We start from the raw sequence: 14,208 nt of genomic DNA on the forward strand, positions 1-14,208 counted from the left end.
ACCAGTCTGGAGGCCTCATTTTAAGAAGGATATCAATTTAAGAGCTGTTGGAACGAGTACAGAGAAGGGCAACAAGGTTAATGAATGGAACAAAGGGTTGCTCTTATGAAGAAAGCTTAAGTTCTGCAAAATATAACGTCTGGAGACTTGGCACCTGCGAGGTGAACTGATCGAGGTGTATAAAGCCTTGAATGGTTTGAGCATGCATCAATGCGGATGAGATTCTCCCTCTTGCTCAGAATAATCGTCTGAGAGGGCATAAATTCAAATTGAGGAAAGACGGTTTTAGGATAGATGTGCGGAAGTTTGCCTTTAGCCAGCAGGTGGTTGATTGCTGGAACAAACTTCCATCTGTCGTAGAAATTGATAGCTTAAATAGATTCAAGGCAGAACTTGACAAACATTTGGAGCTAGTGGATGGGTGAAATAAGGGTTTTTTTTTTTTTTTTTTTTTTTGGCTGATGCTATATAAGCTTGGTTTCTTGCATCATGTGCCTTTGCTAATGAATCTGATGGGTATAATGAGCATTTGTGCAGAGAAATAGTGGGCCATTAAATCAGAATGTCTTACAATGGGGGATTTTAACTTTCCAGATATTGACTGGAATTTGTGGGTTGGACACACACACACACACACACACACACACACACACACACACACACACACACACACACACACACACACACACACACAGAAAGACTTTTGTGGATTTATTGGATGACTGTTTTCTACAGCAATATGTACTGATGTGGGATTTACTCAAAGATGTAACTACCATCAGGGGTAAAGGGAAGGTTTTTGCTTTCGTAAAGGTCTCAGACAGTTTTTAAATTGTGTACTGTGGGACCAACTGTTGATGTTACCAACAGCAAATTCTAAATGAGAAGCATTCAAGGAATTAATTTTGGAAGCTACTAGGCTTTTATACTGATATACCAATTAAGAAATACTGTTCAATTTTTAGCCCTAAATGGATGTCAGATGAACTAATGGGACTAGTGGCAGAGAAGAAAAATGCATGGGATGCATATAAATTATCAGTAGGCAGAGATGCGTATGATAGATATCAGTTAGTCTGTAATCACATCACAAAGGAGGTTAGGCAAGAAAATGCAGATACAAGAAATTTTTGCAAAGGATGCAATGAAAAACAGTAAATATTTTTTTACCTATGTAAACTCTAGAAGGAAGTGGATAATCAGATTGGTCCACTTGATATAGAAGAGTTCATTGTTGATGATTTTGCTACGGTAGCTGACAAACTGAATGAGTATTTTGCATCTATATTCACACATGAGGAATTCTGTAGGGAAGTGGAGGCCAGAAGCTTATCAAACTCTAACAGGGAGTTGAATAATTTTGTAATAACTGAGAGCAAAGTGGAAGAGAAATTATTGAAGTTAAACATAAGGAAGTCACCTGGGATGGATGGGATTTATCCAGTTATGTTAAAGGAGACAGCAAAGGAAGTAAGCCGGCAGTTAGCCATGATTACGATGGCATCCTTGGAAATCAGGGGAGGTCCCAATGGACTGGAAGTGTTCAAATGTATCCCCAATTCACAACGGTGAATCAAGAGATGATATGAGTAATTGCAAACCTGTAATTACTTGTGACAGGGAAAATAAAATCCATTATTTTCCTCAGAACAGAAGTTAAACTGGGATAAGGAGGTGATTATCCCTTTGTACAAGCAATGGTCAAGCCACACCTTGAGATCTGGAGGCGTCATTTTATAAAAGAATTACAGCTGCTGAAATGAGTACAGAGAAGAGCAACGAGTTTAGTGAGTGGAACTGTTACCAAGAAAGGCTTATGTTCTGCAAATTGCAGCATCTGGAGGCACATCCGAGGTGATCTGATTGAGGTGTATAAGGCCTTGAATGGTTTGAGCAAGCTCAGTGCTGATGTAATTCTTCCTCTTGCCCAGATTCTGTACCTGAGGGGACATAAATTCAAATTGAGGAAAGACAGTTGTAGATTAGCAGAAATTTGCCTTTAGCCAGCGGATGGTTGATTGCTGGAAGAAACTTCCATCTGTTGTTGTGGAAATTGACAGTTGAAATAAATTCAAGGGTGAACTAGACAAACATTTGGAGTGAATGGAGTGGTAAAACAGGAAATTTTTTTTTTTTTTTTTTTTTGGCTGATGCTATATAAGCTTGCTTTCTTGCACATATGCCTCTGCTAATGCTAATGTTTTAAAGGTATGCCATAATTCTATTGTATTCGCTCTCTGTGAGATATCTATCGTGCCTTAAGCCATTGTAATTTCCTTTACTGAAATTATAACCCATTCTTTTGCTTTTAACAGTTGCTACCTTTCTCTCTCTTCATTGCTCACTATATAACTCCGTGATCGCTTCCTGCTACTGGTTCCTATATGATCGTCGAGTTTCCTTTCCATTTGATCCAATCAGTTTGAGGCAAATTAAAATCACCAATAACAAGACATTCACTCTTACTTGCCTATTCCATTTGTGTGTAGAGGCTCTCATCATAATCTTCACAGTCACCTGGCCTGTAGATTACTTGTATTCTCATTATACCATTTTCCTTAAAGTCCTTTGTTTCCAACTATTTCACACCATACAGATTTTATATTAGTATGCGAAACGTTTGAATTCGGGAAAGCTTTCATCATGCTGAGGCTGCTTTTGATAAGAATCTTGACGCCAGCCCTGTCCTTAAATACATTGTACATAGCATACTAAAACTAATCATCACCTATTTCCTGGTGGCACCACGTTTCTGTAAGTCCTATCTTGTTATTGTTACTTGTGCTAAACAGCAGTTAAAATTCACTCATTTTATCAATGGCACTTCTAGCATTACTGTATAAACAATTAAGAATTATACTGTTCTTGTACGTTAACTGCCTTGTCACACCTTTTGAAGTTATTTAAACTTGCTCTTTTGGCATTAGCTACCGGCTAATTTGAAACATTTCTGCCCTTAGAAAATATAGCCAATATGATCTGTTGCGGTAACAGGCAAGGGCTCTTGAGGTGTATGCAAGCGTTACTTTGAACAGTATCATCAAATAAATGCACATCTATATTATCCTTCTTCCCTCAAACTAGCAGTTTTCCTGAATCTTTAAGGTATCCTCAATGATAATGGCAAAACACTTGCACCATCTTTGTTTAAATTTATTCCGTCTCTTGCAAAACAGATTCCGTCTACTTACAAGTGCAGGCCAAGCCAATGACCTCCCCCCCCCCCAAAGCCTTGCAGAGCCCTTAAAGTCTCCTAATAGGCATCCACAATGCTTTTGTGAGCATATAATCCCTTTGTTAGACAAATATAGGACCATGCTGAATATAAAAAATTACATCAGATAAAGTCTGTAATTGACTCTAATCTTCACAGGAATCGTTAAGAGGAAGTTGTTCTTACTTGGCTCCACACATAAGACACACTTATTTGACACATTCCTTTTTGCTGAGGACCAATGACATTCCTTGTGTGAGTCCTGCAACAACATTATATCTATCAGGCATATTTTAATAATATTTGTTTTACTGGTTTTAACCATCTGATAGACTTATACACTCTGTCAGATTTTATCTGACAATGACGTGAGAGTGGTTTTTAAATTTTTATAATGTATTAATTTATATAAATATATAAAAATTACTGAATATACATATTTTTTTATAATATACTGCTTTTTAGATTTATATGTACTTGTGACAAGGTAACCTTTTTCAAGGTTGTCACAAGTTCATAGAAATGAAATATAATTTTAATAAAATAAAATTTTTATTTATTTATTTTATTTATATGAACCTTTTCTGGTAACCTCAATATTAGAAGTGTAGCAAGGGGCGTACATTTACAAATACTACAAAACCACCATTCTAATCTTGACTTGCAACTACCACAGCAGAAAAGAAATGCAGTGACCACAACTTGTCTTGATCAATCATATGCATTCCAAAGTGCAGTCAGCTCCCCGCTTTACGATTCCCCCCCCGCTTTACGATTCCCCCCCCCCAAGTATCAAGTATCAGCAAAATCATAAATATGAAGATTAATTGCAAAAAATGAATGTTAAACATTTACAAATATTGCATTTCAAACCACATGCGTAGCTATACAATACAGTGCACCCTGCTTTTCGATATTAATCCATTCCAGAGACACTATTGTATCGTGAAAATATCGTAATGCGAACCCTCGAAAGTTTAAATTTTTGCTATATAACTCTCTAAAAGGTTGTTTTTATAATATAAATTGTATTAGTTACCAGTTCAAATCATCAAAATGCACTACACTTTCATCGTTATCATATGTTCTATTATAAGAACCAATTTTGAACACCTTTGTGATATTTTTCTGAATTGCATTTCTTGAGGTCACTACCATAAAATAATAAAAACAATTTGCACTTTCCGGTTTATTGGGCTTTTCTGTTACTGCAAGCAATTATAAATGGGTAGTAAACTCGATCTTATTTCATTTGCGAAAATACTGATAACTGGGATTGTGTGGATTTTTATGTTATGTTAAAATGTTTCCACTTAAATGAAATTTTCAATTGTATAAAAAACAAATAAATTTTCAGAATCTTCTCTTCATTCGCTTTTTTTAAGCTTTGTAAACTTGTTACTCCACGCAAATCGTGTTAGTTGCAATTTGTGCATTCCTTTAAAAAATGCCTATGCATGCTATTGAAATTTATAAAGAAAAGAGATTATCTTGGAAACAAATGCCTCTTGAAGTATTTCTGAAGAAATGACTCCTTGTGCAACAAACCACCGAGTGCCGAGCCAATAATGAGTGATCAATGTACAGTTAGTCTATGATGATTGTGAAGAATAAACATTCTTTAACATTTGTAAGTCATAAATAATTTCTTTATTATTATAATTTGTTTGATTTTACAGGCTACATTTTAATTTCTTTGGATAAATCAATCATTGTTTAAATATAAACTAATTAGCTAACTAATTTCATTGAGAACGTAACCCCTATTTTTAACATTATGTCTACGGGTAATAAATTCCCGCTTTACAAGCGCATGCGCTAGGAACGAATTAACTCTTAAAGTCGGGAACTACCTGTATTCTTCATATTATTTATATGACCCTTTACTGTAAATAAATTCTGGTTACCAGAACTTTTTTCTTTATTTATTTTTAACCTTCTATAACCATGTCTTGGCACATAATAGCCTTAGCTGCTAATGTGTCAATAAAATTGTAATCTAGCATTAGCTAAGTGCTTGATGAGTCCCTCTCCTTTATTCCTTCAAGAGTATCAACTCTGATCAAGTCTTCATATAATCTCATGAGAATTCTCGATTTGCACTTAACCTCCTCATGCTGTTTACAACAAAGATACACAAAAGTGCTTCCTCCTTGGCTATATCATGTCTGGCTTTTTTTTGTTTGGGGGCTCTCTTTATATATGAAGTGTAGCAAAGGGCATACATTTACAAAACCACCCTTCTGATCTTGGCTTTGGTATGCAATAATTTCACACAGGGTGGAAAAGGCCCAGGTTCGAATCTCATCGGCTAGTGGTAGTCAGAAGTGTTCAAAGCCTCTAAGTGGATTTTCTTATTTATTGATTTGAAATTATTGTTTATCTAAAACTTTTGATTTAAATTTAGTAGTATAGCATTATTTTGTGATTTTCTGATTAATCTGGTGTATTTATTCTTTACTCGGATTTGTAATTGCATAAAAGTATCGGTAAGGGTATCAAATCTACGTGTTACAAGTTGCAGCTCCGCGAAACGAGAAGTTTTTTAGCCATATTTAACCGCTTTATTGACCAATTGTTACATCAAATTATTTTCTATAAGTAGCTTATAGACCTAGTCAGGATTCTTAGTTTATTCTGAATTGAGACATCGAGATTTGGAAGTTAATTAATGCTTAAGTGTCTGTAGATTTACCGTTCGTAACTTTCCGCCATTGTTATACTACGACACAACGTTATATCCCAAACTAGATAGTGTAAGCTTAGTATAGTATAGTATATAATATAATATTGTCAATTAATCAGTAAAATCTATTAATCTTGTTAAACTTCATTGTCAGTTAAATTGTACTTTTAACTAAATACATATAACGACTTAGATTACAAACGTAACATAATTAATTAATACATAACTTGATACGGAAGTTATATAAACGGAACTCGTAGATAATACTTGTTACTAAAAAAATATATATATCGTTATAAATGTGTTGGGATACAAGTTTAGGGTTATAATTTTGTACTGAAATTGAAATTTTATTGAAATTAAATCGAAATCATGACTCAGAGCAGCAAAGCAAAAGGCTCAAACTAATGGGAGTGCTGTGGCTCAGGAGGAGAACTGAGGGTGGCAGTTGACCTCTGAATCACAGCCTTTTAAAATGCACTGCTTGCATGATGTTTGTGGAGCAGTCGGGTATGGGACATGATATTCCCATGGGGGGATGGCTTTTTGTGTGTGCGCAATGTAAGGAGTGTAAGGAAATCAGGCGACAACTCAGCATTGTTATGAGCCTATATGAGAGCTTGAAGAACAGGGTGGATGCCCTCGAAGGATATAAATTGAGGGGCCCATCAGAGCTTGCACTTAGTCATCACGCAACACAGCGCCCCCCCCCCCCAAGGCAGAATGCACTGGTCCCACATGAACTAATGGTTGTTGGTGACTCTATTGTCAGGGAAACGGGGGAACATGCTTTGTAAAAAGGATAGGTGGAACAGGACCAGGGTATGTCTGCCAGAGGCAAAGGTTGATAACGTTGTAGAGTGAATATCATCTTTTAAGGGCACAAAAGGTGATATAGTTGTACACATTGGCACTAATGATATTAAGAATAGGAGACTGGCAGAATTACTTAACAAGTACGGGTCACTGTTGAAAAAAAACCGTGAATTAGGGTTGAATTAGAAAGTGTTTGCAATTCTCGCAGACACAATAGGCGGGAGTATATGATGAGAGCCTTGTCGATCACTTCGGCCATGGAAAGTTTGTGCAAGGCTCAAGGGGTAAAATTTTTTCAGCCTGATCTGTATTTGTTAACAGAAGAGACTGCTTCTACAGGGATGGGATACACTTAAATAGAAAGGGTGCAAGAATATTTGCTGATGCTATCGAGGCAGTGTTAGGTGGGTCGGAAAACTGCTATCTTGGGGGGATTCAAGGACTGATAAATTAACAGTAGCCACTGGCAGAGGTGAAAGTTATTCTTTCACTGCTTCTATTGGAATGAGCAGCAGCCTGGAAAACAAGATGCAGGATATTTCAGAGACTGCTGGGAGTCATTGCAGTACAAGTAAACACATGGGTTGTGTTAGAGTAGCTAAGAATAGGAACAGGTACATGTATACTTGCGTGTACACCAATGCTAGGAGTTTGGTAAATAAATTTGATGAATTTGAGGTATTGCTCAAAGCATCAAAGGCGTATATTGTTGGGATATCAGAGACGTGGTGTCACACAGATATAAGGAATGTGGAACTGGAATTTGGGGAGTACAACATCTACAAAAATGATAGACACGATAGGAGGGGCGGAGGGGTTATGCTATTAGTTAAGAAACACATAAAATCCAAGGAAGTGAAGCCAGTCGACATCGCTGGACAGTGCAGTGTCGAGTTAGTTTGGTGTGAGTGTGCTATAGGCCTAATGACTCTGATGAGTATAACAAGAAACTGTACAGGGAAATAGAGTGGGCCAGTAAATCAGAGTCTTATAATGGGGGATTTTAATTTCCCAGATATTGACTGGAATTTGTGGGTTGGTCACTCACACACTAGCAAGGCTTTTGTGGATTTATTGGTTGATTGTTTTCTACATCAGCATGTTTGGGAGGCAACTAGAGGGAGTAATACTCTTGATCTGATTATCAGTCGTGATTCTTTCTTCATGCATTAAGAATCTGCAGATAAAGGGACCACTAGGTGGCAGTGATCACAGTGTGCTGAAGTGGGATTTACTCAAAGAGGTAACTACCATCAGGGGTAAAGGGAAGGGTTTTTGCTTTCGTAAAGATGACTACGATGGTCTGAGACAGTATTTAAATTCTATGCAGTGGGACCAACAACTGATGATGTTACCAACAGAAAATTCAAAATGGGAAGCATTCAAAGAACTTATATTGGAAGCTACTAGGCTTTACATACCAACTAAGAAATATTGTTCAAGGTTTAGGCCTAAATGGATGTCAGATGAACTAATGAGATACATGGCAGAGAAGAAAAATGCATGGGATACATATAATAAATTAAAATGTGACACAGAAGCCTATGATAGATATAAGCTGGTCTGTAACCAAGTTACAAAGGAGGTTAGGCAGGTGAAGGCAGATTATGAGAAATCTTTGGCAAAGGATGCAAAGAAAAACAGCAAAGAGTTCTTTACTTATGTAAACTCTAGAAGGAAGGGGATGAATCAGATTGGTCCACTTAATATTTATAGTTCAACTGTTGATGATTCTGCTCAGGTAGCTAACAAACTAAATGAATATTTTGCATCGATATTCACACATGAGGAGTTATTCAGCGAGGGGAATGCCAGAGGTATGTTCAACTCTGGCAGTAAGCTAGATAATTTTGTAATAACTGAGAGTAAAGTGGAGGAGAAATTGTTGAAGATAAACACAAGAAAGGCACCTGGGGGGGGGTGATGGGATCTATCCAGTTATATTAAAGGAGGCAGCAAAGGAAGTAAGCAAACCCTTAGCCATAATTATGAGAGCTTCCTTGCACTCAAGGGAGGTACCCATAGACTGGAGATGTGCAAATGTGACCCCAATTCACAAAGGAGGATCAAAGGCTGACACAAGTAATTATAGACCTTGAGTTTAATTTTTGTTCCAGGAAAATTAATGGAGGCACTGATTAAAGAAGCACCGTAGGATCATCTAGACAAGACTTCAGTTTTAGCTCGGATACAGCATAGTTTTGTTAAGGGAAAGCCTTGCCTGACCAATTTGATTGGATACTATGATGCAGTCACAAAAGAACTGGATGCAGGGATTAACTTTGATATTATATATTTGGATCTTAGAAAGGCTTTTGATACTGTTGCACATGGAAGGTAAAGGTAAAAGGTAAAGTGCAGCCATTATCAACCCACTGCAGGATGGAAGCCTCCTCAACAATTCATGATGAGGGAAATGGACCTTAATCTGCCACGCTGGTCCAGTGTGGGTTGGCAGATCGACCATATTCAGCAGTCAGGGGCTTGAACCCCGGTCTACTCAAAGAGCGTGTGCTACTGCACTCACGCTCCTGACCACTCGGCTACGGAGGCCGTTTGCACATGGAAGACTGCTGCACAAATTGGTGCAGTGTGGCATTGGAGGCAAATTGCTGCTATCGATAAAGGATGGTTGAGGGGGAGAAGAGAGAGAGTGGTAATCAATGGACACTGCTCCTCTGGACTAATGTTATTAGTGGAGTTGATGATGTTATATCAAACTTAATGTCCAAGTTTGCAAATGATACAAAGGTTGTATCATCCTTTGAAACAGCAACCCCAGAGCAATGTATCAACTCTGTGGTACTACACTGACAGTGGTAGAGAATGAAAAGGACCTGGGGTTAATTGTGCAGGTAGATATGAAGTTCTCTGAGCAGTGAAGATGGGCTGCAAGAGTAGCTTAAGGTGTATTGTCAGTGATATACAGGAATTTTTCTAGCAGGGATAAGGAGATTCCCTTGTATAAGGCAATGGTCAGGCCACACCTTGAGTACTGTATACAGGTCTGGAGGCCTCATTTCAAGAAGGATGTAGAGCTGCTGGAACGAGTACAGAGAAGGGCAACAAGATTAGTGAATGGAACAAAGGGTTGCTCTTACAAAGGCTTAAGTTTTGCAAATTACGGTGTCTGGAGACTAGGCACCAGCGAGGTGATGTGATAGAGGTGTATAAAGCCTTGAATGGTTTGAGCATGCTCAATGCCGATGGGATCCTTCGTCTTGCTCAGAACAATCACCTGAGAGGGAATAAATTCAGATTGAGGAAAGACAGATGTAATATAAATGTGTGGAAATTTCCTCTAGCCAGCAGGTAGTTGGTTGGTGGAACAGACCCATCCCTTGTTGTGGAAGTTGATAGCCTAAATAAATTTAAAGCCCAGCTGGACCGGTATTTTGAATGAATGGAGTTGTGAAATGGAAGTGTTTTTTTTTTTGGTTGATGCTGCATAAGCTTGCTTTCTTGCGTCATATGCCTATGGTAATGCTAATGTGATACATATAAATGTTGTAAATACATAAACCCTGTAATTGCTGCCAAATTATTGAAACTAGAGAAAAATCAATGTCACTGTTGGATTCAGCACACAAATATATATTAGAAACCGTTAAATGTAACTTTTTTTTTTTTTTCTTTTTTGTTTATGCAGTGTTATCTGTATTAAGTATGATGAAGTAATTTAAAATTGAAAAAGAAATGGGTGAATTAGTGATTTTTTCCTTTAGTTTCTTCCTTTCATCATGATATATTTATGTAAATTGGTTGTCTAATTGAATTAAACTATTTATTGCTAAAACGGAGGAATGGTTAATGTCAAGTCCTCCAAAGGTAATTCTATTTTTATATGTTGGTATGCGCGCACAGTAGCGTAGGAACACCTTAGCATTGGGGCAGATGCCAAGGGCGCTATTATCAGAAGGGCGCCACTGACAGCTGACATCAGTGCCATGCCAAGTTATTTCGATACCCGAGGCTAGCTGGGGTGTCGAAATGGCGACAATGTCGAAATTGCACCCCTAAATGATGTCCCATCAGGATGAGAGCAGGTTGTGAAAATTAATTTTTGCCAAATTTCATGTTTTCAGAGGGCGATTCAAGCCTGCATGCATCCTTAAATCTGAGTATATACTGCATAGCAGCATAGATCTATTTGCTGTCCAGAACGTAACTTTGAAGGAACCAATCAGGCGACCGCTTCATCATCGCATGTTCGAATGCATTTTCTTCTTAAGGTTCTATATTCAATTTGAATGTTGTAGACTGACATTTTCACAGCCAATGCTGTCTCTTGCTTTGTGAAATAGTTCTTGTGTCTTAAGACCCGCTTTCCATTCTTTGATGCCATCAAGCCACTTTTTTCTTTGTCTTCCTTTTGCTCTTTTGCCTTTAATCTTCCATTGCAGGATTAGTCTCTGCAGGTCATATTGTGGGCCTCTTATAATATGCCCAAGGTAGGCAGTCTTTCTCTTTGCAATTGTAGTTAGTAGTGTCCTTGTGGTTCTTGCCCTCTTAAGGATCCATTCATTGGTGTCGCAATCTGTCCACGGAATTTTGAGCATTCTTTTCAGTGTCGACATGTTGAAGGATTCCAGTTTTCTGATTTCCGCTTGACCCAGGTCTCACATCCATATAGGAGAGTGCCCCATGTGTAGCATTTAGCCATACGATATCTTTTCTGGAAATCCACTTTTGTGTCACAGAGGGCGTTTCTTAAGATTCTTAAATACCTTTTTGGCCATACCAATTCTGCTTCTAATTTCTGTGCCTTGGTCATTATTATTTTTAAAGATTTAAAGCTACTTGCCTCTTCGATGGGGAGTTGCCACAGCGTATTTTGATTCCAGTCAAGGTGTTTGCTTATGTCCATAGTTTTGATCTTTGGCATTAATTGTTAAGCCTATCTGCTCACTGGCTGTTACCACTTTGTTGAGGAGTGTTTGTAGCTTTTCTTCTGATGTTGCAATGAGAACAGTATCGTCTGCATATCGCAGGTTACTGATAACTGAACCATTAACAGTAATTCCTTCTTTAGAATCTTGTATTAAATCTATAATTGTTTCAGCATAGAGGTCGTACAGCATAATCAAGAGGACTTTGGCTTGCGAGTCTTATCTTTTTTGGTATGGGAATAAAGATGGATCTCAGAAACTCAAGGGATTGTTTCCCTCCATTTAGGATATTATCAAAAATATTGAGGAGCTGTTGCTCTTGCTCCAAGGCATTTGAGCATTTCGGCTGGGATGTTATCAATGCCAGTTTGTTATTTTTCATTAATTTAATCGCTTGCTCCAGTTCTTCCATCAGAAAGTCTTGATGTTCGCCTTCTGTTTGGGTGTTGTCATTTCCTAGTTGTCTGTCGTCCTCACAGTATAGTTCCCTCAGATATTCTTGCCATCTATCCTTTTTCTGTTGTTTGTCCACAAATTCCCTGTTGTTTTTATCCAGAATGTGGTCTCTTGCACGGTCTTTTATGATATTGCTTAGTTCCCTCACTTCTTTGTGGACTAGATGTTCCTTATGCTCATTTTGCAAATATTCAATCCTTTTACATCTCTCCTCTATCCATGTGTGTTTAGTCTTCCTTATTTCTGTTTTAATAAAACTGTCATGCATCTTATATTTTTCTACATTTTTGTTCTTAAAGTTTTTCCTGCACTCCATTGTATCGAGTATCTCTTGGCTTTCCTTTAGACCCGTCCAAAATTTGCATTTGCAGCATCTGTCATTATCTTCTTGAACAAGGTCCACTCAGATTCTGGATCTCTATCTAGTCGATCGCTTGCATAGTAGTTATGCAATTCACGCATTGTGTACGTTCTGTGATACAGTACTGAATAAGCTAGAAGTTATAAATAATGTGTGTGTACTGTATAGTGTTTTTGTTCTTGCCATGTAAATCCCATCAGCATTGAGCATGCTCAGTGCTAATGGGATTCTTCCTCTTGCTCAGAATAATTGCCTGAGAGGGCATAAATTTAAATTGAGGAAAGATAGTTGTAGGATAGATGTGCGGAAGTTTGTCTTCAGCCAGCGGGTGGTTGATTGCTGGAACAAATTTCCACCTGTCATTGTAGAAGTTGACAGATTCAACAGATTCAAGGCAGAACTAGACAAACATTTAGAGCGAGTGGATGGGTGAAATGAGAAGGGTGTGTGTGTGTGTTTTTTTTGACTGATGCTATATAAGCTTGCTTTCTTGCATCACGTGCCCATGCTAATGCTAAATAGGTAATCGTGAATATTGTGATTTTTAATTTAAATAAAACAACAAAAGCCCAATTAATTTTAGACACAATCCATTCACTATATGGAAAATTTTCTTCGTTCTACGGAAACTATTTTAAATGTAATCACCAAGAGGAATTCAAAAAATTTACTAAATAGAAAACTTCGCTATAAAGATCATTAAACAGAGGTCAGACTGTATATAATATTACTGTATTTATTTCGATTTTGCCAATTATCGAAAAAAAGGCACGTAGCCACAAATTTGCCTAGGCCACACACACACACACACACACACACAGAGTAACTTTGTTGATCTTTAATGTTTCAAATAAGTTAGTCAGAAAATATGTTTTACATCAGAAATTACCATCCCTTCAAATTAATTTTTCTCAGTAATTTCATTCAGAAATAATTATGGATAGCTATACTGTGATCATTATAGGTAATATTTTGGGTATTTAAATAAAGAAAGATATTATTTCTCTCTCTCTCTCTCTCTCTCTCTCCCCCAAAGTAAGTAATGTAGTGATTCTGAAACACTGTTTGCTGCATGCTTAAAGAGTAAGTTTTATTTTAAATAGCATGTATTTTGTAAACATGGTGGCAACCCTTTGAGAAGCTGTGGCATTCAGTTTGAGAATTATATAGTCATGTTACTTGCTGTCTATTTGAAAAGGTCTAGGACCAAATCTCTCAGTGAAGAATCTCTTGGCCCGTGTAAACAACTTAGAAAGGCTTTTTTTTTTTTTTTTTTTTTTTTGTGTGGGAGGGAGGGGGAGACCCTGGAATCTCAGTTGAGTATAATTGTTTAAAGACACCTTAATAATGTTTCCTCGTGGCCTGACTGATATTACTCTGCAAGAAAGTGTTAATTCACTTTCTTGCACAGTACATTTTGCTGCTTTCATGAGTTATAAACATGATATAAAGTAATGTTTTGAAGACTTTAAAGTGTGCTTGATTTAGTGATGATTTAGGTTTGAGAGCTGTTGAAGAAGATAAATTGAACTAGTCTTTGGAGCTTAATTTTTGTAATCTTAGAAGTATACAGATGTAAATTGACATTGCTATTAAAACACAGTGAAAAATTAATATATCTTATTAATTATAGAAGTTTTCCATTATTCATTTATTTATTTTTGATATTAGATTCAGATTGTTGCTGGTCATAATGTTTCTTAATTGTGGTATATATTAGAATTCAGTGAGCATATGTGCAAAAATTTAATATTTTATATCAATCCCTTCACAAATCATGAGTTTC

At 37.2% G+C, this 14,208-nt stretch overlaps 1 protein-coding gene across 1 annotated transcript in view; it reads left to right on the top strand.

The window, feature by feature from the left end:
* Positions 1-14,208, top strand: part of LOC150084621 (serine/threonine-protein phosphatase 2A 56 kDa regulatory subunit gamma isoform-like) — a 387,095-nt gene that overhangs the window by 160,979 nt on the left and 211,908 nt on the right. The window lies entirely within an intron of this gene.

Source organism: Mastigoproctus giganteus, chromosome 6 (assembly GCF_048544385.1).
Source record: "Mastigoproctus giganteus isolate SK-2022 chromosome 6, ASM4854438v1, whole genome shotgun sequence".
In the NCBI taxonomy this organism is placed as follows: domain Eukaryota; kingdom Metazoa; phylum Arthropoda; class Arachnida; order Uropygi; family Thelyphonidae; genus Mastigoproctus; species Mastigoproctus giganteus.